The sequence below is a fragment of the Gossypium hirsutum genome, chromosome D04, assembly GCF_007990345.1.
Source record: "Gossypium hirsutum isolate 1008001.06 chromosome D04, Gossypium_hirsutum_v2.1, whole genome shotgun sequence".
Lineage (NCBI taxonomy): Eukaryota > Viridiplantae > Streptophyta > Magnoliopsida > Malvales > Malvaceae > Gossypium > Gossypium hirsutum.
This window is the reverse complement of record NC_053440.1, coordinates 9245929-9268986: the sequence shown is the minus strand read 5'-3', so window position 1 is coordinate 9268986 and position 23058 is coordinate 9245929. Positions and strand designations below refer to the sequence as shown.

At 32.5% G+C, this 23058-nt stretch overlaps 1 non-coding gene across 1 annotated transcript; it reads left to right on the top strand.

Moving 5' to 3' along the window:
- The first annotated feature begins 22572 nt into the window (after positions 1-22572).
- LOC121216616 (small nucleolar RNA R71) lies at positions 22573-22678 on the top strand. The gene has a single exon (XR_005912797.1). It is a non-coding gene; the product is annotated as a small nucleolar RNA R71 (small nucleolar RNA).
- The last annotated feature ends 380 nt before the right edge of the window (positions 22679-23058 follow it).

Below are 23058 nucleotides of genomic sequence, written 5' to 3'. Positions count from 1 at the left end.
ATACGAAAACGCATTTGTAGATGTCAGAAGTTATCACACTATCTAAATATAAAATATGGCATGTATAGCTAGACTCATACGTGCTACGTTAGTCCTAGAATCGACTAAACCGTAGCTCTGATACCAAAAATGTAACACCCCTAACCCATATCCGTCGCCGGATTAGAATTAAGGAGTGATACTAAATATTGAAATATTACACTTAACAGAATGAACCAAATATCAAGCTGTATATAAATATGTGTCTTGAATATGTAAATATATATATTTAAAATCCTAATTTATTTCACTTAATTATCAAAAACAATTTATTCGCCAAAAATATAAGTCATTAACAATTCACACCAAATATCAATCATGTACTTAAAACATTTTAAAATTTACATTTATCAATACATATCCTATGCCGAGCCAATATTAAAATTACTATTTGCATACATTTATTTCATTAATAAATGATTAACTATGTAACATACTACAGACATAAGGAACCAACCCTGTTTTGGACAGCGATTATTCAGCAAATTGGACAGCAATAATATGCTCAAAATGGACAGCATTATACATCAAATTAGACAGCATCAATATACATTAAAATGGGCAGCATCAATATACTTAAAATTGGACAGCATCAATACACTCAAAATTGGACAGCATTATACATTAAAATGGGCAGCATCAATATACTTAAAATTGGACAGCATTATACATTAAAATAGACAACATCAATACACTCAAAATTGGACAGCATTATACATTAAAATGGACAGCATCAATATACTCAAAATGGACAGCATTCTACATCAAATTATAACACAAAAATGTACCTATTTTCTCACTACCATTTTGTGCGCATATGACCTTGACAGCTTGAACCATATTATACACTATTAACCTCTAATTTTATACCTAATTTACATGCTTAATATGCATACACTAAATCAAACCTACACCACACAATCGATCATCACATCCTTAAAAAAAAATTATTGAACTTATATCTAAGCCAAATATATACATTATCTAAATCTAATTAATCATGCACATGATACATAAGCATATACCCCAAATTGTCCATTAAACTATATGCATCAAAATCAAATTCAAACAAAAAGAGATAAGCCATTTTCGCATGGCTTTTAATTACACAAACACATTGGTTTCAAAATCAACATTTTAAACTATGCTATACATGTCATATATTTGAAAACAATTTAGCAAAATACCAAAAGGAGACACCGATAGTGTGATGAGCTTAGCTGACGACACCCGAACACGTAGCGATCACCAAAATCTATACATCAAAACACTAATCCAACACATTGTAAGCTAATTTAGCTTAGTAAGTTACAAGCAAATAAACTCTACAATTTAACTTGACATCTAGAATAATATTTAACCAATTCATACTTCTAAATCATCTTACCTTTAGCTTACCATAGCATAATATAATTATTCAATTCATACTATGATTTACAAATATATATATAATAACACAACTATAAGCATTTCTTCAAATTTAAGTACAAGGCCAAGTACATTATGCATTTTATTATCATAAAATATAAAGAATCATCTTAATAAATATGATTCCAATTATAATCACCACCTAGGTTTAATACTTACAAAACTTAATCTTGAATACCACCAAAATAATTATTACTCACTTTATTACTAATGATTTCTCGATAAATCAAATACTCGATATTAATAATCTTTTGAAAATATTTAATAAGTACGCACACTTAGTGCTTAATAATCAAACTCGCACACTTAGTACTTTACCCTTATACTCGCACACTTAGTGCATTTCAATTAAACTCGCACACTTAGTGCTAATCTCATTATCGTATATTTTCATACTCGCACACTTAGTGTTGGAAGTTGACAACTCAATTCGTCATATTTCAAAAATTTTATCACTACATATATATATCAATTCAATTCAGCATAATTACCTAGATGTTAAGATAATTTAAAACGACACAAATATGTATGCTTAATAACTTACCTCGGATATCGTCGACTAATAGATCGGCTACTCAACTACCTTTGATTTCCCCCGATTTAAATCCGATTTCTTGGTTTCTTGATCTAAACATATTCAAATAAATCTCATTTAAACATATTTTCATTTAATTTAGTCTAAGAACATATAAATGGGCAAATTACATTTTTACCCCCAATATTTCACATTTTCAAAATTTAATCCTTTTTGCTCAAAATACACAAAATTTGACTACACTCCTTAAGGGCCGAATATTCCTAGTGTCTATACAAACCCACACATTTCATTTATTTCTCATTTTAGTCCCTCAAAAATTTTATTTGTACAACTTAACCCTAATTACTCAAATTCATCAAAAATTCAAAGACAAAGCATGTTAATCTTTCACATATCTTTCATATTTCATCATCAACTATCACAAGCTCAAGCATTCATCAATGGCATTTCTCAAATCATCAACAATTCACAAAATTAAGACATGGGTTTTGAAGTATTCAAAGCAACGATCACAAAAGCGTAAAAATAATCAAAAACTAAAATCAAAATAACCTTGAATTGAAATCCCTAAGATGGCCGAATGCTAAAGCTTGAAGAACAAAGTTTCTTTCTTTTGTTTTCGGTGATACAAACAATGAAGAAAAAAAACTTATTTCTTTTATGTTTTAATGATATAATAATATAATATTATACTATTACTATTATAACTTTTATATTTAATATATAAAAACTATATATTAACTATCATTACCGTCCACTATCTTTTAAAATGGGCTAATTGCCTTTTAAGAACCTCATATTTAAAAGCCACCATTAAATAAACACTTTAAACCTTAATAATCAAACTTCACATTTTATGCAATTTGATACTTTTGTCAAATTAAACACATAAAAAAAAACAAAATTAATTCACGAAACTTTCACACATTTAAATTCACACATCATAAACACACAAAATAATATTAAAATATTTTTCAGACTCGGATTTGTGGTCCCGAAACCACTATTCCGATTAGGGTCAAAATTGGGCTATTACATACTTCTTAAGGGACATGGACGGAAGCGTCAGCCCCATAGTGCGGAGAAATGATGAATACTTGTTGAGAAGGCTAAGTACGGATTCTAAGCCTCAAGAACCCTTTTGGGATTTTCGACAACCTTCGGCTAGATGGGTTTAGTGGCTCATGGTTGTGGTAGAAAAGAAAATAAATAAAATAAAAATAAAGATTTTATTGAAAATAAATTTGAGAAGAACAAAAGTCTAGACTTTTGGGGAGAGAGTGTTTACAGGAGAAAGATGGGATCCCCTTTTGAGTCACTTCACCCCCTATTTATAGTGCTAAAGGAGATATTCTAATTCTACTTAAATTCCTAAAAGATAAATACATTTAATTGAGGATAAATAAAGATAAAATAAAATCCTAAAAATAATCCTTAATAATTATCTCAATATTAATTATCCTAATATAATTAAAATAGAGTTTAATAGAATAAAATCTCTTCTTTTTGCATTTAAACCCTTGTGTCCTCCATGCTTGCACTGTTGGCACCAACTTTTCCTTGTGTCGCACATTGGCTCATTTTATCTCTAAATTCACACTTTTGGCCCTTAATTTTGCTTTTGCCTCAAATTTAGTCCCTATGAGATAAAAGATCATAAATAGCTCAAATTAGCAGGATCATACTCAGAATAAATACATAATTAATGCTTAAAAATACGTTATTCTAGAGTGTTATCAACATCGGAAGCAACTTGGACTTCTTCAATTCTGCTCTCTATGTTGTGACATCTAATGCTTAATGTTGCAACCTAGCAACCAGTGTTGAGTTATTATGCCTTCTAATGGTCTCTTGCACACTCAGAAAGTGTATTAGCTCACCCTTAGGCCTCTTTCGGCCCCTAAGGTCAATAAAAGACTCGAATAACACATTTTATTAGGTTAACTAAACTTACAGAAAAATAATTAAAACATTACTAAAATGCTTATGTTTAAGCTCTTAATGTGAGAAAACTAGTTTAATCTACTACACTGAATTATGGCAGATCAGGATCCATCAAGTTTTCACTTAATCTCACAAAATTAATAGTAATCAATTCATCAAAGATTAATTGTCAAACATAAATTTATTTTAATCCAGTGTGTCTAAACTTTCTCTTATATACTTGGTTGTATGCCTTTACTAAAGTAGCCTTAATATAAAAAAATAGAGAAATATGTGAAATTGGTTTAAGCCATAAAGGAACATCATAAAACAAACTTCTTAACCATTCAGCTTCTTTAGATGCAACAACTAATGCAATGAATTCAAATGCCATTGTGGAATCAGTAATACGTGTTTCTTTCTTTGAACCTTAAGATATGGCACCTCTACCAAGAATAAAGATACAACCACTTGTAGAAGTATGGTCTTATAAACTTATAATCCAACTAGCATCTGAATACCCTTCTAAAATTGGAAGATGTCCACTATAGCACGATCCGTAGTTAATAGTTTTATTTAAGTACTTAAATATTTGACCGCCTCCAAATGTGCGAACATTTGGAGTAAAAATCGTGCAAATAAAATATATATAGTAAAGTGCGGTATCTACAAGCAAACATGTCAAATTGTAATATAGTTAGTTTACAAGGAAACCCTTGGTAAGTATTCCAAGGATCGTACCCAAGGGATTGCAGATTGGAGAATTTTATTATTAAATTAATTATAGAAAATAATTACTAATCTAATATATTTACGAATTAGTAGTGTTGATTCAGAATTAAAATATCAATTAAACTAATTAAATTAATTAACCTAAAATAACCTAATGGAATTTCCATTTCCTAGTGACAACGATGGCAGTTTCTAATGACCGATTAAATCCCTAATTATCAATTAAGCTATTAATTACCCTTCATTGAGTTATTTACCATCCTTAGTTTTGAATACCCTTTCGGTTTTATATTCACTAAGGATGACCACCTAAGATACACTCTCGATCTCACCTAGGCATACAGATACCCTCTCGGTCTCACTCTATCTAGATATTCTACTAGGGTCATCACTTCCTAGTATACTAAGTACTCTTGAACAAATACCCAATTTTACATAATCAATTGCATAATCGATTAATCAATTAAACAACCGAATCATGCAAGATATAAATAAAGCCCAAAAATTTGTCGCAAGATATATAATCAATTAGTTGAATAGGCTAATGAAAGATGTGAAAGATAGGTAAAAGTATAAAGTAAAGATAATGTTCATTAATAAATAATGGAAGTGCAGTTCCGGAACAAACTTTGCTCACAATCGTCTTCACATTGGAATAGGAAGAACTTCGACTACGAAAACATAAAACTAAACTAAAACTAAAAACTAAAGAAAATATATAAATAAAATTGTTTAGCTAGGTTGACTCCCCCATTCTAATGACGTTATAAGGTTGTTATATAGGCAAAAACTAGATAAAAATCCAAAATACTAAAGTGCCCCTTCAATGATAATGTTAATTAGGGTTTTAAGTTGGAAAAGGACCCTTAATTGTCCAATAAATCGCAGCCATCATGCACAAGAATTTTTTGGTTGTGCAGAAGCTTGTGTCACAACACAGGGGTCCTATGTTGCAACAATGGGTTTTGTTTCGCGACACGCACACCCTGATTCATCCAAAGATTTTGTTTTTGGATTCAAAGTTCTATGTCGCGACACTACATGCCTATGTTGCAACACGACTGTCGTACTTTGTATTTTTTGGCCTAAAATGGCACTCTGCACACTCAAAAGGCCCATTAGTCATTCTCGAGGCCCGGGTTAGCCTAATAGATCATTGAAACACTAAAAAATGCGTAAAAACGCTTATTTTGCTAATATTTATATCTAAGCTACTAATATTGAAAATTTAATAAATAAATATAAAATGATATAAAAACAAGCTCGTTAAGTGTCGAAATGTACCTACACTACCACTACAATTTGTGGCATGTTAGTATTCTATTCACAACATTATAATGTTTGATGATGATGACATGAGTTAACTTATTGGAATATTGCTTTCGAGGATAAAAGATAGCTATACTCTTGGGGTTTTTTTAATGGAGCTGAGATCTCGGATTACACGCTTAGTGTCTTAATGCTATCCTAGGTGTTGACCTTGGATAAGATTAAGTACTTCCACGTGTTTAGTTGTGTTTAATAGGTTTTTTCCTATGTATTGGCAATAATCGTTCCATTTTGTTGATTTTTTTAGGTGTTTGAATTTTGGAACATGTCTAGACAAATTTTGATTTTGAATCAGAATTGGCTTACTCATGATTGAGCAAAAAAAAAAAAAACAAGTTTACATACCTAGTGCTCTTGTCCAAGAACAAATCCTTCCGATTGTTCTATTTATAATTTCTCTCTTCTAATTCACCATTTAATAATGTACTCTAACATCGATTTGGTGAATAACGAAATGCATCTTGGCACATGAAGTGTACCTTGGCACATGAGCGCATAAACTCGTACACAATCCAATCCAATCCTATCCTATGAAATGCCAACTATATCTGACTTAGCTCGACTAGTTAATAGGGTAAAAGTGCTTGATTTCATGTACAATTCAATACAAATACCATTTTCAATCATAATCTTATTAAAATTAAAATCATCATTTATACACATGCTTTTCATATATATATTTCTACTCGATTTCCATTCCACAAATCATAATTCAAATATTATATGTCACTTTCTATTTTATTCATTTTAGTCCCCTATTTCTTATTCCATATCAAATTCAATCAAAACATTTCATATTTTCATCATAGACTCACCTCAATGATTCAACAAATCAATAAGCATGACAATCAAATATTTCTATCCCAAATCATAAAAGTACAAACCATGGTTTCACGCATCATTCATTGACAATTTTCAGTTTTCCTTTCCATCTTGACTATTCGGTATTGTCGGTAGTTACTAATAATCACAAAATACAATCAATTTCCAGCCAATCCAAAATTAAATACAAAATTACACAGATTTGGAAATTTATTCAATTTAGTCCCTAAAATCGAGACAACCATAACTTTCAATTTGGGGCCTTGAATTATAATCCGATTTCACCATAACTCATTAAGGACCTTCTATTTCCTATCCCTACCAAAATTTCATAATAGTTTTGTATTTGATTCAATTTGGTGCATAATGTGCAAAACTAATAATTAAACTTTACAATTTAGACCTTTTCCTATACTAAGCTTTATTTTTAAAATTTCAGATCAATTTCATTTATTTCTCAACAATGGAAACTTCTACAAACTTTAGCAGTTTTACATATTGGTACATGGGCTAGCAAAATCAAGCTCTCATGGTTCAAATCAAAGAAAAAACGTTAGGGACTTACTTGAATTAATGTCCAAAAGCTTAAAACCCTAGCAACGGCCTTAAACTTTCTTCTTTTATCTTATGGTCGGTTGGAGAAGGTAGTGTTTTATCTCTCCATCCACCAAATTTTACTTATATAGTAAGATTATAGTTTAATTAGTCTTAATTAATCATATGTTATCTTAATTAACTATACTTTTCTAAATTAATCATTTAACATCATTACCATTGAATATAATGTTTAAAAATGGTTTATTAACTATTTTAGCCCCTTGGATAATTGTAATTTAAGTCCCCAAGTCATTCCCTAATTAAAATTTATAGCGCTTGCACTTTAAAAATTAGTCCGTGAACCTTAATTAATCACAATTTCGGCTAAATTAGTTATCCAAATTTCAATTCATCTATAAAATAACTATATAAATATCCTTATTTAATATTTAAGGGCTCAATTTATAAAAATGGTGTCTCGAAACCATATTTTTTGATACCACTGGAAACCAAGTAATTACAATTCTCCTCTCTTAAGAAATTTCGTTTTTGAAATTTACCTGGAAGGAGGTGGGGATATTGATATCTCATTGCTTCTTTCGATTCCCAAGTTGTTTCCCCTACGTTATGGCTGAGCCATAGGTCTTTCCCTAATGACACTCGTTTACTCCTTAGCTTATTCACTTCACGAGCTAAGATTTAAGTCGTTCTTCCTCTTAAGATGAATTAGGCTAAACTTCAATTTATTCTACCGAAATAAGAATAGGCGATTAGATCAAATTATCGGAGCATAGATACATGGAATACATCATGAATCTTCTGCAATTCCACTGGTAGAGCTAGGCAACACGCAACCTATCCAACTCTCTTGACGATTTCATACGGCCCGAAAAATTTAGGACTCAATTTCCCCTTGTGACCAAAATGCATCATCTTTTTCCATGGAGATACTTTCAAGAATACCTTATCACCCATGGCATATTCGATATCTCTTTGCTTTTGATAAACATACAACTTCCACCTAATAGAAGTTGCTTTCATTCTACCCCTGATAAGCTTTACCACATCTTCCGCTTCTCAAATCAATTCCTATCCGACGACCTTTCTCTCACTCAATTTTGACAAACTGATAGGTTTTATGCACCTACGACCATATAAAGCTCTATACAGAGTCATTTGAATACTCAACTAGAAATTGTTATTATACACAAACTCAGCTAAAGGTAAATAACGTTCGTAGCCAGATTCAAATTCAATAATACAAGGTCGCAACATATCTTCCAGAACTTGAATAACTCGGTCTGATTGGCCATCAGACTAAGGATGGAATGCTGTGCTAAAATTTAACCTCGTACCTAACAATTTATGCAACTATTTCAAGAATCTCGAGGTAAAGTGAGGATCTCAGTCAAAGATAATAGACACAGGCACACCATAAAGTCTAACTATATCGCGAATATAAACTTCAACCATCTCAGAAGTGACCAATCAATTATTACCACTAGGAAATGAGTATATTTTGTCAGTCGATCCACTACCACCCAAAACACATTTCTTTTGCTCGGAGATAATGGTAGACCAACTACAAAATCCATAAAAATTTGTTCAATTTTCATTCTAGAATTGAAATGGGTTAAAGCAACCCAATGAGAACTTGATGCTTGGCATTTACGCTCTGAAAGATCAAGCATTTAGCAACATACTCCAAAATTTCTCTTTTCATTTCAGGCCGTCAATATGATTCTCGCAAGTCACCATACATTTTTGCACTACTGGGTGCATAGCAAAAGGACTGTTGTGAGCCTAGTGCAAAATCATTATTTTCAAATCAACATTATCAAGAATACAAATTCAATTGTGAAATTAAAGGCAATCATTCATATAAAAGCTGAAACTTTCAATAACACCCTGTTGAGGAAGATTCATTTTCTACATTAACTTAGCATTGACAAACTGTGCCTCCTTAATTTGTTGAAGAAACACGGGCCTAACTTTCAACTCAGCTAAAAGGCTTCCATCATCGCAAATACTGAGTTGGGAAAACATCGCTCTTAGTTCAGTTGTCGACCGTCGACTTAGAGCATCGGTAACAACATTCGTTTTCTCAAATGGTAATTGATTATGCAATTATAATCATTTAACAATTTGATCCAATGGCGTTGTCTTAGGTTCACTCCTTTTAGGAGAGAAGATATTTAAGACTTTTTTTATCTTTATAAATATGACACTTTTCACCATGCAAGTAGTGTATCTAAATCTTTAGAAAAAATACATTACCAACAAGCTCTAAATCATGCCTCTGGTATTTGCGTTCATGCATTTTTAGTTGTTGGGACACATACACGATTACTTTACCATATTGCATCAAAACACAACCTAATTCATTCAACGAAGCATAGCTGTAAACAAAAAATTCTTTCCCCGATTAAGGAAAAGTTAGCATCGACGTTTCTGTCAACATAACTTTCAGCTTCTCGAAATTGTCTTGACACTGATTATCCCACACGAATGGCACATTTTATATAGGATTTTTGTTAGTGGAAAAGTTATTTTAGAAAACTCGTTCACGAATCTCTTGTAATAACCGGCCAAGCCAAGGAAGGTTCAAATTTTAAACACATTTTTCGGCGCTTTCCACTAAAGGATAACTTTGATCTTTTTAGGGTCAACTTGAATTCCAGCAACTAAGATGACATGCCCTAGAAATACCACTTTAGATAACCAGAAATCACATTTACTAAGTTTTCCTGAATAGTTGCTTCTCACAAAATACTTGTAGTATAATTCTCAGATACTTATCATGCTCAGCCTTTGATCTAAAGTATATCATGAAACCATCGATAAACACCACCATGAACTAGTTTAGGTAGGGTTGGAAAATGCGGTTCATGAGATCCACGGACATTACAGGTGCATTCATTAGCCCGAATGGCATCAGAAGAAATTCATAGTGATAGTACTACATAGGAAACATCGTTTTTCTTAAGTCACTATCTTTTACCTTCAACTGATAATATCTCGATCTTAAATCAAATTTGGAAAACAATGATGCACCTTTCAACTGATCAAATAAATCATTAATATACAACAAAAAATATCGATTCTAAAGTGTCAATTTATTCAATTGTCGATAACCAATACAAAGTAACATTGACCTATCTTTCTTCTTAACAAACAGTAATGGAGCTCCCTAAGGCAATATACTAGGACATACAAAGTCATGATCCAAAAAATCTTGCAATTTAATTTTCAACTCTTTTAACTCCGTTCGCATCATTCGATACAGAGCAATTGACGTAGGAGTTGCACCCGAGTAAACTTCAATTGAAAATTCAACCTTACGATCAAGAGGTAATATTGGTAATTCTTCAAGAAATACATCTGGGAACTCATATACTATTTGAATCTTGCTTATCTAGTTTCATCATAGTTCAAATTAATAATATAGGTTAGAAATGTTTCACAATCACAATTCAGAAGCTTATTAGGTCAAACTGATAAAATGATACGAGTTGAGCCACTTGACCTGGTGCCATTCACTTCCATTATCTCACCTCTCAAAATTTGGATGGAAAATTTCTTTTTATGGCAGTATAGAATTACACCGTGCTCGGTTAACCAATCCATTCCTAGAAACATATCAAAATCACCAAACGACATAATCAGCAAATCAATAGGAAATTGTATATTTTGGATTTCCAATGGACACCATTTACACACTTGATCAACGAGCATGGTTGTCCTAAAGGAATCAAAAGAACCATTGCCACTTTTGACAATTCAAATTTAAGATTTCTTGATTTCAAAAAACTAGAGTTGACATAAGAATGTGATGAACCAGGATCAATTAAAGCATACACATGTGTTGAATATAAAAAGAAAATACATGCTACGACATCAGTAGCATCACCCTCTTCATGGGTCCGGACAATGTAGGCTCACGCTGGGGCTCTAGCCTCTAATTACTAAATAAATTAATCGACACCTTTCCTCTAACATCCCCTAGAAATAGAACCACCACTAAGATTTCCTTAACCCCTAACAACAAGAGTAGACTTTTGAGTGGCAACAAGAGAGGTATCATCATTCTTTGGGCATTCTTGAGCGAAATGCTTTAGGGATTCAAAATGGAATCACGCGTTTGTCTTCTTCCAACACTTGCCAGGGTGTCTTGTTACACAAGAATAAAAATTCAGTACCTCTATACTCTCATAGGGCCTCTAACAGTGCCTACCGATCCAGATAATTTTTTATCCCAGACCTCTCTTAGATCTAGCAATCCTCGGAGCTAAACTGAAACACAAACATAACCTTTGTAAGTTCAGAAGAACTTAGTAAGAGTTAACTTAGAATTTTCTTAGTGGATACTTTTATAATATCGAGTGAATATTCATACACAACTACCATTCTTAACATTTTACTTTTGTTTTGGTGAATACTTTCACAATTTTAGGCTCATTATAACACCCCAAACCTGATTCGATGAACTCGATTCAAAACCTGGGTGTTACCACTCTAACACAAATGAAACTTAACTCTACTTACACAATTTACAATTGATTTAAACTACTTAATTACAACAATTCATAATACAATACATAAGTATAAACATTGAAGAATTTTGGTTATATTATATAGGGAACTTAATTAAAAGTATTACTGAAATGATGTCATGGACTAACGTGGTCATCCTAATCCAAGGGTTTCTAAGTGCCAAACAAACTCGATCACGCCATCAAAGCTTGTTCTGTATGCATAATAATATGATACATCGCTCATTTGGCATAATCCTAACATTGTTCCCCCAGGCGCAACCTCACATTTAACCTGAAGCAAAAAACAAAATCCATGTAAGTTCATGAGAACTTAGTGAGAAATAATCATTTATACCCTAGTCATTGATTTCTATAAATGGACAGATAGTCTATCACCATCAACTCGTTTTCTTAAATCTTTAATTGTTTGTCACCAGGATCAATTTACCATTAACGAAACATATTTCTTCCTTCTATCTATTATACCACAATCAATTTCCCTTAACATTGTTTCATCAATGGCTTCATCCTTTTAGAACTTCTTCCTTTCATACTCATCTTAATCATGATTCCATTCAGGAATGCTCTTCGTAAAATGATGTTTGAATTTGCTTTCCTTACATTATCTTTCTTTGAATACCCTTTCTTCTTACTATTCACTGATAGATGCCCTTCATTAAACACTCAAACGTAGCCTTTACTCGGGTTTGTTTTTTAAATTTACTTAACCCATACTTTAATCCAGCATCTAATCAAGGATTATAGAAACCAATGCCTTATAAAATAGAAAATCACTATTAAAACTCATTTCAAATAACCTTATCATCATATCTAACCCAGATAACCTGCATAAAAATCTCTACTTCTTCCTCTTATGGTTCATACATTCTTAAAGGCCTAATATCACATGAAGCCATAAAACTTAACCTTAACATGGATAATTATCCATATAATCCAAGATTTCACCCTCAACTCAATGAAATACATTTTTGCTTCTTAAGACTCAGATAAAAATATTCTAGAAGAAGGAAGAAGAAAACTCACTTATCCAAATCTTGAATATCCATTAATATAATTTAATTCCCTATTCGAACTTGACAAGTGTCACATGTTACTGTATTTCCTTATCTAAAAGTCCACAACTTCTAAGAAACCTACTTGAGTACCCCTTTTAACTTTTTACTATTTCGGTTCACATTCATTTGGTTCCTAAGTAGCTTACCTTGCAACATAACTTGCACAGTACCACGATTAAAGACGCACTATTCTTCTGTCTTGAACTCACATTCTCAATACCCTTCCACTTGGTCACTACCTACTCTAATTGGCATAGCAATCTAACATAGTGTTTTCATTATTGAAACACATAATTGTATCCGCCCACTCTATACACCCAAAATGTACCTGGGCGAATACCACTCTGTCAGTCATAATACCCTAGAACTATTCGTCAAATCTTGTACCCGCTAGAACTAAGGTGTTACACTCACACCTACACCGACTTCCATGCTTAGCATACCAATTCTCTTTCTTGCACATATAAAAGTACTTTTAAAAGAATATATCTTTAAAGCCCACTTCATATAGATCATCCCATCACTCTTAACCCAGAATGGTTATTCATAGATACTGATCATTGGTGAATACATACACTTTTGGAAGATACTCACACGAATTTCAATATTATCAGTTTTCTAATCAAACCATATTTTTATTCAAAACCATACAATCTCTTACTCATAATGAAATATACCTATCATTTTGATGAATTCCGCACTATTTTATTTCAAAACCCCAGATACTCAGGATAACAATAACCTAGATTCCATATTATTCGAGAAAAAGTTATAATAAAACTCAAATATGGCGAAATTATAGATAACTTCATATTCAACTTTACATTTTACAAGCAACTAGACTAATGGATACTTATCTCATTCATATATATTAATACACCCAAATCCCAAAGTAACAAATTATTGTGGTGGATACTCCCTCTGAATATACAGATACACATTTCTTTTCAAGAAATTCTTATTAGACTTATTCAGTTACATCATAAATCTTACCCAACCACACTAACTTTAAACATGTTGTAACCTTATCATAGAGTTACTTACCTAAGAATTATCAGAACTTATCCAAAACTTACCATAAGGGCGGATAATCACATTCCATCATACTGACTTAACAAAGTATGCCACAAAGGCCAAAAAGAATATGCCACAACCGCAACTTATGGAATACGCCACAAAGGCATCATACAGAATCATGTGTTTACTGTCCCGGTGGACTCTCACTGAAGGTGCCATGGGTTTCTTTCTCATGGACTTATATAGATTTTCATGTATCGTAATCTGCTAATTCAATTTACACATTATTGAAGGCTACACCATGAACATACATATAGCCATATCATGCCATGGGTCTCAGCCACATGGAATTATACACACATTCAAGTATTGTGATCTGTCAATCTAGTCTTCATCTTACTGAAGGTTACACCATGAGTGTTTCCAAATTATTTTAAAATGTTATGCGTCTCAACCTCATGTACTTACGTTTGATTTCATTTCATGATCCACCAGTCTGGTTAACAATATAACTGCCCTACCAAAGGCTTCACAAGAGACATTATTCAACATTTACTTACCCAGATTTTCACCTTTTACTGATTCATACTTCTCATATCTCATGCCTTACATGCATGTTTACTAAATATTATTATTTTTAACAAAACCTTATACATATCACCATATCAAACATCTCATCTTTACTAAACTCATATGCTTACCGATTACTTTAGATATCATTATCCTTTATAAATGTATATATATTCTTCTACTAAAAAATTTCACATTTAAGAGTCATGGTAAATACCCACCTAATACTCACCTACTATAGTTCAAGGTTCTAGACTCAATCATCTTTCTCAAACCAGTAGTAACAACTGCTTATAGAACATATGACCACCATTAAAACTCATTATATACAATTTAGTATCATCACAAACTCTGATAACCTCCATGCAAAGCCTTATACTTGCAACTTATTGTTCATATACCACATACAAACTCACTCTTTTGAAAACATCTAAAATGCAGAACTGTAATACTTACCCAGAGATGGAAATATCACCGATTAAACCAACAATCCTTAACTTCTAGCTTAATGAGGAAAATATAATATTGGATTTAAGAAAAAGAATTAGAAAGTACTCTCAAAGGAAGAAGAAGAACCTCTCTCAAAACCCTTCTCACCCATATAAATATGACTCATCCTAGCTAATAGAACTTAACAAGTATCACACAATTTAGAATTTGTATTCTTAATGGCCTACAGTTTTCGAGAGAAATATAAATGAGAATCATGCATTGTAAATATCAGATTAGTCTATCCAGTTGGTTCCTAACCAGGTTACTTTACAACCTAACTAGCTCAGCACTTCAGACAAACAAGGCGTACTATACCTTTGGCGATAATTCAAAACATATTTACCCTTTTTTACTTAAAATTATCTTTACTTTTAAATAGCAGAATATCTTGAAATAAAATCTTCACTTGCTTACATGACATTTATTACACGCCCACACCTATGTTTCAAAAGAAACATATGGGTAGATTACACTTCACTAAACAAAATCTTAGGTCTGCCAAACTTGGGGTATGACACTTAAAATTTCCCAACTTACAAAAATGGTAGCATAAGCCCATCTATTTCTTCTTGAACTTAGAAGCTTTAGCGACTTATTTGAAGTTTCTCTTGGATAGTTTATTAGTCTTTCCTTCCTCCATAACATGCACTTTGAAATTTTCATAATCTAGATTCCAATCTTGCTTTTCTATTCTTCTTCAATTTTAAGATGATTTGCCAAAGCCTCAAGAGATATATCCTTTTTCTTCTAGTTTAGACTTACTTTTAAAGTCTTTCAAATATGGAGGAAGATTGTTTATAATGGAGGATACAACAATAATTTCATCCATTTTCATGGTATATTATTTAAATTGATTCAACATTTGTTTAATTTCACAAAATTATTCCATCATAGAACAATAATCAATCATGTGATATTATTGAAACAACTAACAAGAAATTTCTTACTTGTAGAATCTTTGGTCATGTACATTGTCCAATTTGTTCCATAGGTCCTTGGTTGTGGTCTCATCCTAGTATGTGTCAAACCATTGGATAAACAATTCAACATGTTGCCTATGCCATGTAATCAATATTGTCCCATTTTTTCTTTCTCAGGTTGGAACAACATATCCCTTTCGATTTTCTTTTGAACTAGGAGTACCCTAAACATAAGCAACCTTCAAAGTTAATAATAAATAGTGCATCTTTTTTCCATCATTTGAAGTTGTTGGCTACCTATAAACTAATTATAATTTATAGTAAAAATAACACCAAAAATATATAAAAATTTAGAATGGCGGTGTCCGCAAGTGCACAGGTCAAATTGTAATATAGTATAGTTTACAAGGAAACACTCAGAAGTATTTCAAGAATCATACCCAAGGGAGGATAGAATAAATCTATAAAAACCTTTTACAATAATAAGTCTAAATAGTATTAATTAATGCCTATATTATGATAAACCATAAAAATAGATTAATGAGAGAAATTAAATATCTAAATAAATAAACAAGAAAAATAAAAATCGACCAAAATCAATAAGCCAATAAGGAAGATTAACTTGCTTTAGGGCTTCTAATTAACTTTGAATTAGGGTTTTAGGGTGGATTAGCTATCGATTAACCACTTATTACCTTTTGTCCTCAAACTAACTAATCTATTGATTCATACTCGCTTATCTCCCGACCTCGTCTAACCTATGATTACTTCCTAGGGTTGTCAAGCCTAGGGTTTAAGAACACATATTATACCAATTAATCTTCTCAAGAAACCCTAAATCCTCTATTAATCACATCTACATCCACTTGTTAATCTCCTATAAGGATTTAACCACTTGTGTTATTCATAATCTCTAACTCAATTGAATAAATCATGTATAGAACATGACTGAATTAGAAAAGAAACAAGATTAGAATAATCACGGATTGATATCGAATGGAAAACAAAATAGTAAATCGATTGATCGGAATAATGAAATATGTCGATTGCAAAGAAGAAATAAATTGAATAATTCAATAATATAAAATAACTCTAGGATTGAAACCGATTCCAAGAGGAAAAACAAATAGTTAAGAAACGTCAAAAGAAAACTAATCTAATCCTCCTCCTAAACTACTAGGGTTTTTTCTTGCGTCTAAGACGACTTAGTTACATCAAACCTATAAAGTCTTATTTATAAAGGTATTGGCAGCCCAAATTAGGTTTTCATCACGTCCTAGGTTTTCGTATAAAGTCGATTTTGTAGACAAAAATAGCCTTGATATTCTTGGGCATCACGTCAACTTATGTCATGCCATAGCCCTTGCATGGCACGACATAACAAGCAAATTATGCCTTCTTGGTTTTTTTTCATACTTTGACGACTCAGGAAAATTTTGCATCACTTGTCCCTTGCTTCCATGTCAATTGGACCTATAAATCTCTATCCTACACACTCAATTTAACATATTAGCACTACCTAAGGCCTGTGTCAGCCTAATAGGTCACCACACTCACAAAATGTATTAAAAACACTTATTTTATTGACATTTAATCCTAAGTACTAAATACTAAAAAAGTAATATAAAATACTAAATTGCTTAGAAAATAAGCACCTTAAGTGCAGAAATAACCTGAATTAACTACTGCATTTGACGGCAGGTCAAATTCTCCCACACTTAAGTCTTTGCTTGTCCTTAAGAAAACTAAACAAAACAAAATCAAAATAAAAATAAACTAAAACGATAAATAAACATGTAAAGAAAATAAAATTACTCAAGCTAGCTTGATACAGAAAATTGGATAGAAACATATTAACAAGATAATGTAAATAAAAATATAATTTCTAAATTTCTAAAGTTAGACGGGTTAGTTCAATAAATTACAAGACAAACAAATAAAAGAATGTTAAGTATTAGGTTTCCATCAAAATAGATATACAAATATACACGTATCCTCAAATGAATATAAGTGGTAAAAAACATCAAAACTCTGTACAATTTAATCCATATAAAGTACTTCCTAAGTCACATAGGACTTTTCGACTTGTAACATTCTGCGATTTAAGTTCGTTGGAATTTAAAGAACAAGCTCGACAAAATAGTTAAGTACGAAAGTAATTTGGCACATGATATTGTCCTTCGATACCCCCTCGAGTATACATATAGGTCACCACCTTATATCCACTTCCCTCACCTTCTTTATTTCTCCATTTACTAAGGCCTAGTATAGTATTCATTACTACAATCATTCAAGCTCAGAATATTATTTTTTTTGAACAAAATTGACCGTACCTTTTTCCAACTCACTTTTTTTTTCATCGAGATTTTCTCGATTGGCATTTTGCCTTATTTTTATACAAACTCAAAATCTTATACTCACTATACCATAAAATTCTTTAGTCATTGAATTTTTTCTATTTTTTGAAACCATCAAAATCTATCTACCTAATCTTTCAATATCAATGGTCAAATGTCTAAATTTGTGTAATGACCAAGAAATAAATGATCAACTAGAATATATGATAGACTTAAGGTTCCAATTATGGTTCATCAAGAAAATAGATTTAGGCTTCAAAATAGGTAGCAGGGAAAATAATTATGGGATAGCTTTTTGGCTAAAAAATTTATACCAAACAATGCATTAGGTTATCTCTAGGTAATTCTATACATGGATAAAATAGACCAAGTCTATCAATTTCTACAACCTATAATTCAATTAAACATGCATGTTATTTATATACTTATTTATCATTTGGTATACTCAACATCTTAAACCTATTCCCAATGTAATAAATTGAAGTAGTCTAAAATTAAAAATTTAGAATCAATTATTATCAAACTAAATTTATAATTTATTTAAAAAAACACATTAACATGCTCCTAACCAATCTCTTATATTTCTATAAGTTCAAGAACATAGGAAGTATGAAATAATAAAAATTAAAAAACTATTCAGCACATTGTCCCTAATGTGCAATTAAAACTGTAAAGGAAAAAGGTTATCCGATTAGCGTGATTCGTGCAATACAATTGGTGAGACTACTCCCCCTTTTCGATTTCAACTCGATATTGTTATGCCTTCAAAATTTCGGGGTTCCTATTAAGAAAAACTAAATGACACTACATATATAAAAAAATTAAAGTCTTAAATAATTAAAAACTAAAATTAAAAACATTTTGAATAAAAATAAAAATACTAAGTCCAAATTAAAAGAAATATATGAAATTTAAATAAATTTTTTTAATTTAGTCGAAATTAGGATCCGATGCCTGATCTGCTTTGCTCAGTTCACCTTCCGACTCTTTCTCCGAATCTTCTTCGAGGTCTTTCTATTGCTCTAATTCCCTATTTTTCTTCACCTTGTTTGATTTGATCTTTACATTTACTTAGTTGATGGGAACTGTGGCATCTTTAACTTGTTTTTCCTCACAAAATCTTCAAAGATTGGTTCGACTTCTTGCATCCATTGAATGATCCATTTCGAATCGAGTAGCGCATTCTCACCTAGATGTGGTTTTGTCTTTATCGCTCTATTTCATTTTTAATTCCCTATAAGATATTCCACACTTAGTTTTGATATCAGAAACTTGCTTGGTTGTAAATCATGACTCAGTCGTCCCATCGACACCTTCATTTGTCAGCATAAGGCTGTCACTAAGTTCGGAAAAAGTAGTTCCACCTCGTTTTTCCTTGTGCATTGGATCATGCTCACATATATCCATGTTCCCACACAAATTCTTTCCTTTGTTAAAATTGCGTACAACAGAGTCGCCTGGAATGTATTGTTATTAGACATGTCTGCTGCTGGGCAAATTCAAGTACTGATGAATTTCAACCACATTCGCGCCGTCGAAGTTAACTTCGCCTGAGAAAATTATATGGGATAGTCCATTCCTAAGTGGCATTTCCACTCACCCTTTTCATCCGTTAGGAGTTTGATTATGTCGTTTATATTCTCTCTCGAGAAATACATTAGGTTAATATGTTGTACAAAATCATAAAGATATATTGGAATGTCATAATACCTTTCTATCTCGGGAGGTGAGATAGAAATCTCCTTCCTCGGGTTGAAAATAGCATCATTGGTATCTCCATCGATTTATTTGTATCTACCTCATTCAATGCGGTGTAAAATTCATGTACGACCGGAAGGTACACTGGATTGGTCGGGTTATGCATAGCTTCTCCCATCGATGGTATTGGATCAACTTTTATGTTTCGCTCTTTAATATGCCTGTAGATTTGAAACCTCATTCTTGCAAGGGATTTTTCATTAGACAGCCAGAAGGTTACTTTTGAGCTCTTATTCCTGGATATAGGTGTGGCTATCCACTACGGATTCACTATTAGAAAGGTTGCTATGCATGGTTTAGGGGCTATGAAGCAAATGAAAAGCAAATAATGTATGGAATCTAGAAGAAAAAGGGTTGTGAATGGAAATTTGTTTGGCTATGATGGCTTGAAGGGTGTAGCAGCTGGTAAGGGCAATATAAAGAAGCCATTTAGGGCTTTTCTTGCCATCAAACTTAGATGAATATCTCTGAAGATCGAGTTGAATCAAGAACAAAAAGTTTCCAAAAATGGTCTGCATGTCGCGTCATAAGGGTGCATAGCGCAACACGACATAGACCTTGGATCTTGCTTTCAAATGAAGGCGTGTCATGCCACAATGATAGATTTTTAGGTTTTAAAGTTCCCTAGGGTTGTGTCGTGCCATGGGATTGTTATGCGACAACATGGCTTCAATTTTTCCTCTTTGAGACTTATAAGAGACTGTTGGTTACCCTTGTATGCAACCTACTAATGTCTATCTCCTCTATTACTCTCAAGAACCTTTTTCCTTCTAATTCTAACACAAAATAACAAGTTTAATTCTTAACTCTAACAAATTAAAAATAATATAATATACAATGTTTACAAGTTAATTAGGTTTAATGGTTTAAAATTCATGTCGTACTATCGAACTTGTCTGGTAATTCCTTAAACTTCACCATCGACTTCATCCATCACTCCCCATCATCTCGATTCTCTTAATTGCTCCTTCTTCCACTGTAGTCTCACCATTTATCTTGTTCTCTCATCTTATGAGTACCTAAACTTTCACAACTCAAGAAATGCCTTCAATCAAGGCCTTTAGGGATTGAATTAAATAATGCATAACACTCCTCCTTAACTAATCCCTCACTTTGGGAATTGCGGTCACATTTGAACACTTCTATTTCATCATCGATTTTTATGATTAGCTTGTTTCATTCAAGATAGATTGTTGATTTAGAAGTGGCCAGAAATGGCCTACCCAATAGAATGAGGATTTCTCAATCTTTCTCAAAATCGAGGCCTACAAAATTGATGGGGATTATGAATCCCTGTACCTTGACCAATACATCCTCGAATAAACCTTTTAGGTGCACCAAGGATCTATCGACCAGCTATAGCATTATCGAGGAATTTTTAATATCCTCGAGTCTGATTTTCTAATAGATTGATAGGGGCATTAAGTTTATGCTAGCCCCTAAATCGTAAAGGGCTTTGCTAAAATCTTTATCCCCTATCTCTATTGGAATCGTGAAGCTACCTAGAACTTTTAATTTCAAGGGTATCTTCTTAACAATTAAAATGCTACACGAGTCAACAATATCAATTTGCTTTCCCTTTTTAATCTTCCTATGTCATGCCATACTTTCCTTTAAGTACTTGGCATATTTCAGAATTTTATCGATAAACTCTAATAGTGGCAAATTGACATTGAGGCATTTAAATAAATTAAAAAAAATTATAAAATCTACCTCTTACTTGTCCTCTAACCTTTTTAGGAATGGTACCTTCATTGTGCTCAGATTTGACATTACTGGATCAAGTACCGGTTTGGCTACCTTCTCGATCGACTCATGGTGCTCGGCTTCTTCCTCTTTTGTGGGTTCGTCGACATCTTCGGTAATCTTCTCCTATTCATGGATGGGCTTACTTGGTGACTTCAATTCCTTTCTCGATTGCAAAGCGATCACTTTTACGTGCTCCTTCCAATCTCTTCAAGGGTTATTTTCCATGTTACTAGGGAGAGTCTGGTCATTTTGCTTTTGAAACATTGTCATTAACCGGCTTATTTGGTTGCAAAGGTTGTCCATTCGAGATTCGAGTCGTCCACACATAGCTTGGACTTTTCGAATGTCCATCTTCATAGTTTGTATCTCCCTCTCTAACCGATCGAATCTTTGACCACATGCATCTCCCCCTATTAACTATGTAGCTTGCCTCCTCTGGTTGGCTTTCATAATAAGGCTCTGTTCTTGTAGGCTTGATAGGTGTTTCCAAATGGTTAAGCTTTTCTAGGATTTATTGGAATCGAGCATCGTTATTATCTTCGTTCATAGATTTTACCGTTGGAGGCTTGGATTTGTACATACATCTCTCATTGGGCCACATGTACGAATTCATAGACATATCATCAATGATTTTGTATGCTTGTTCGTACGTAAGAAACATGAAAGATCCATCGGACACTCCATTTAAGCTTGACTTCATGTGGCCGTCAACACTGTTATAAAACATTTGTATTTTTGAGCCACTCTAGCAATATGTGATGTTGGCACTTCCTTAGCATTGTCTTGAAATGTTCCCATGCCTCGTACAAGGACTCACCCTTGTATTGTTTAAAGTTGGTGATCTCTCACCTAAGTTGAATGGTTTGACTAATCAAGAAAAATTTATATAGAAATTTTTTCGCTAAATCATTCCACATGGTAACAGAACCTGATTCTAATGAGTCTAACCAATCAGTCGCATTGTCGCACAAAGAGACTGAAAATAACCAGAGATGCACAACATCATCTGATACCCCATTGTACTTGAAGGTATCATAGAGTTGTAGAAATCACTTTAAATGTTGGTTTGGATCTTCCACCATGTTTCCTTTGAATTGCAGTGTGTTTTGGATCACCTGGATCGTAGCCGCCTTATCTTAAAATTATTGGCATTAATTGTTAGCCTTTCTATGTTTCCTCGCACTGCATCTAGTGTAGGTAGGGCATACTCACGTAATATTCGTTGATCCATTGTGA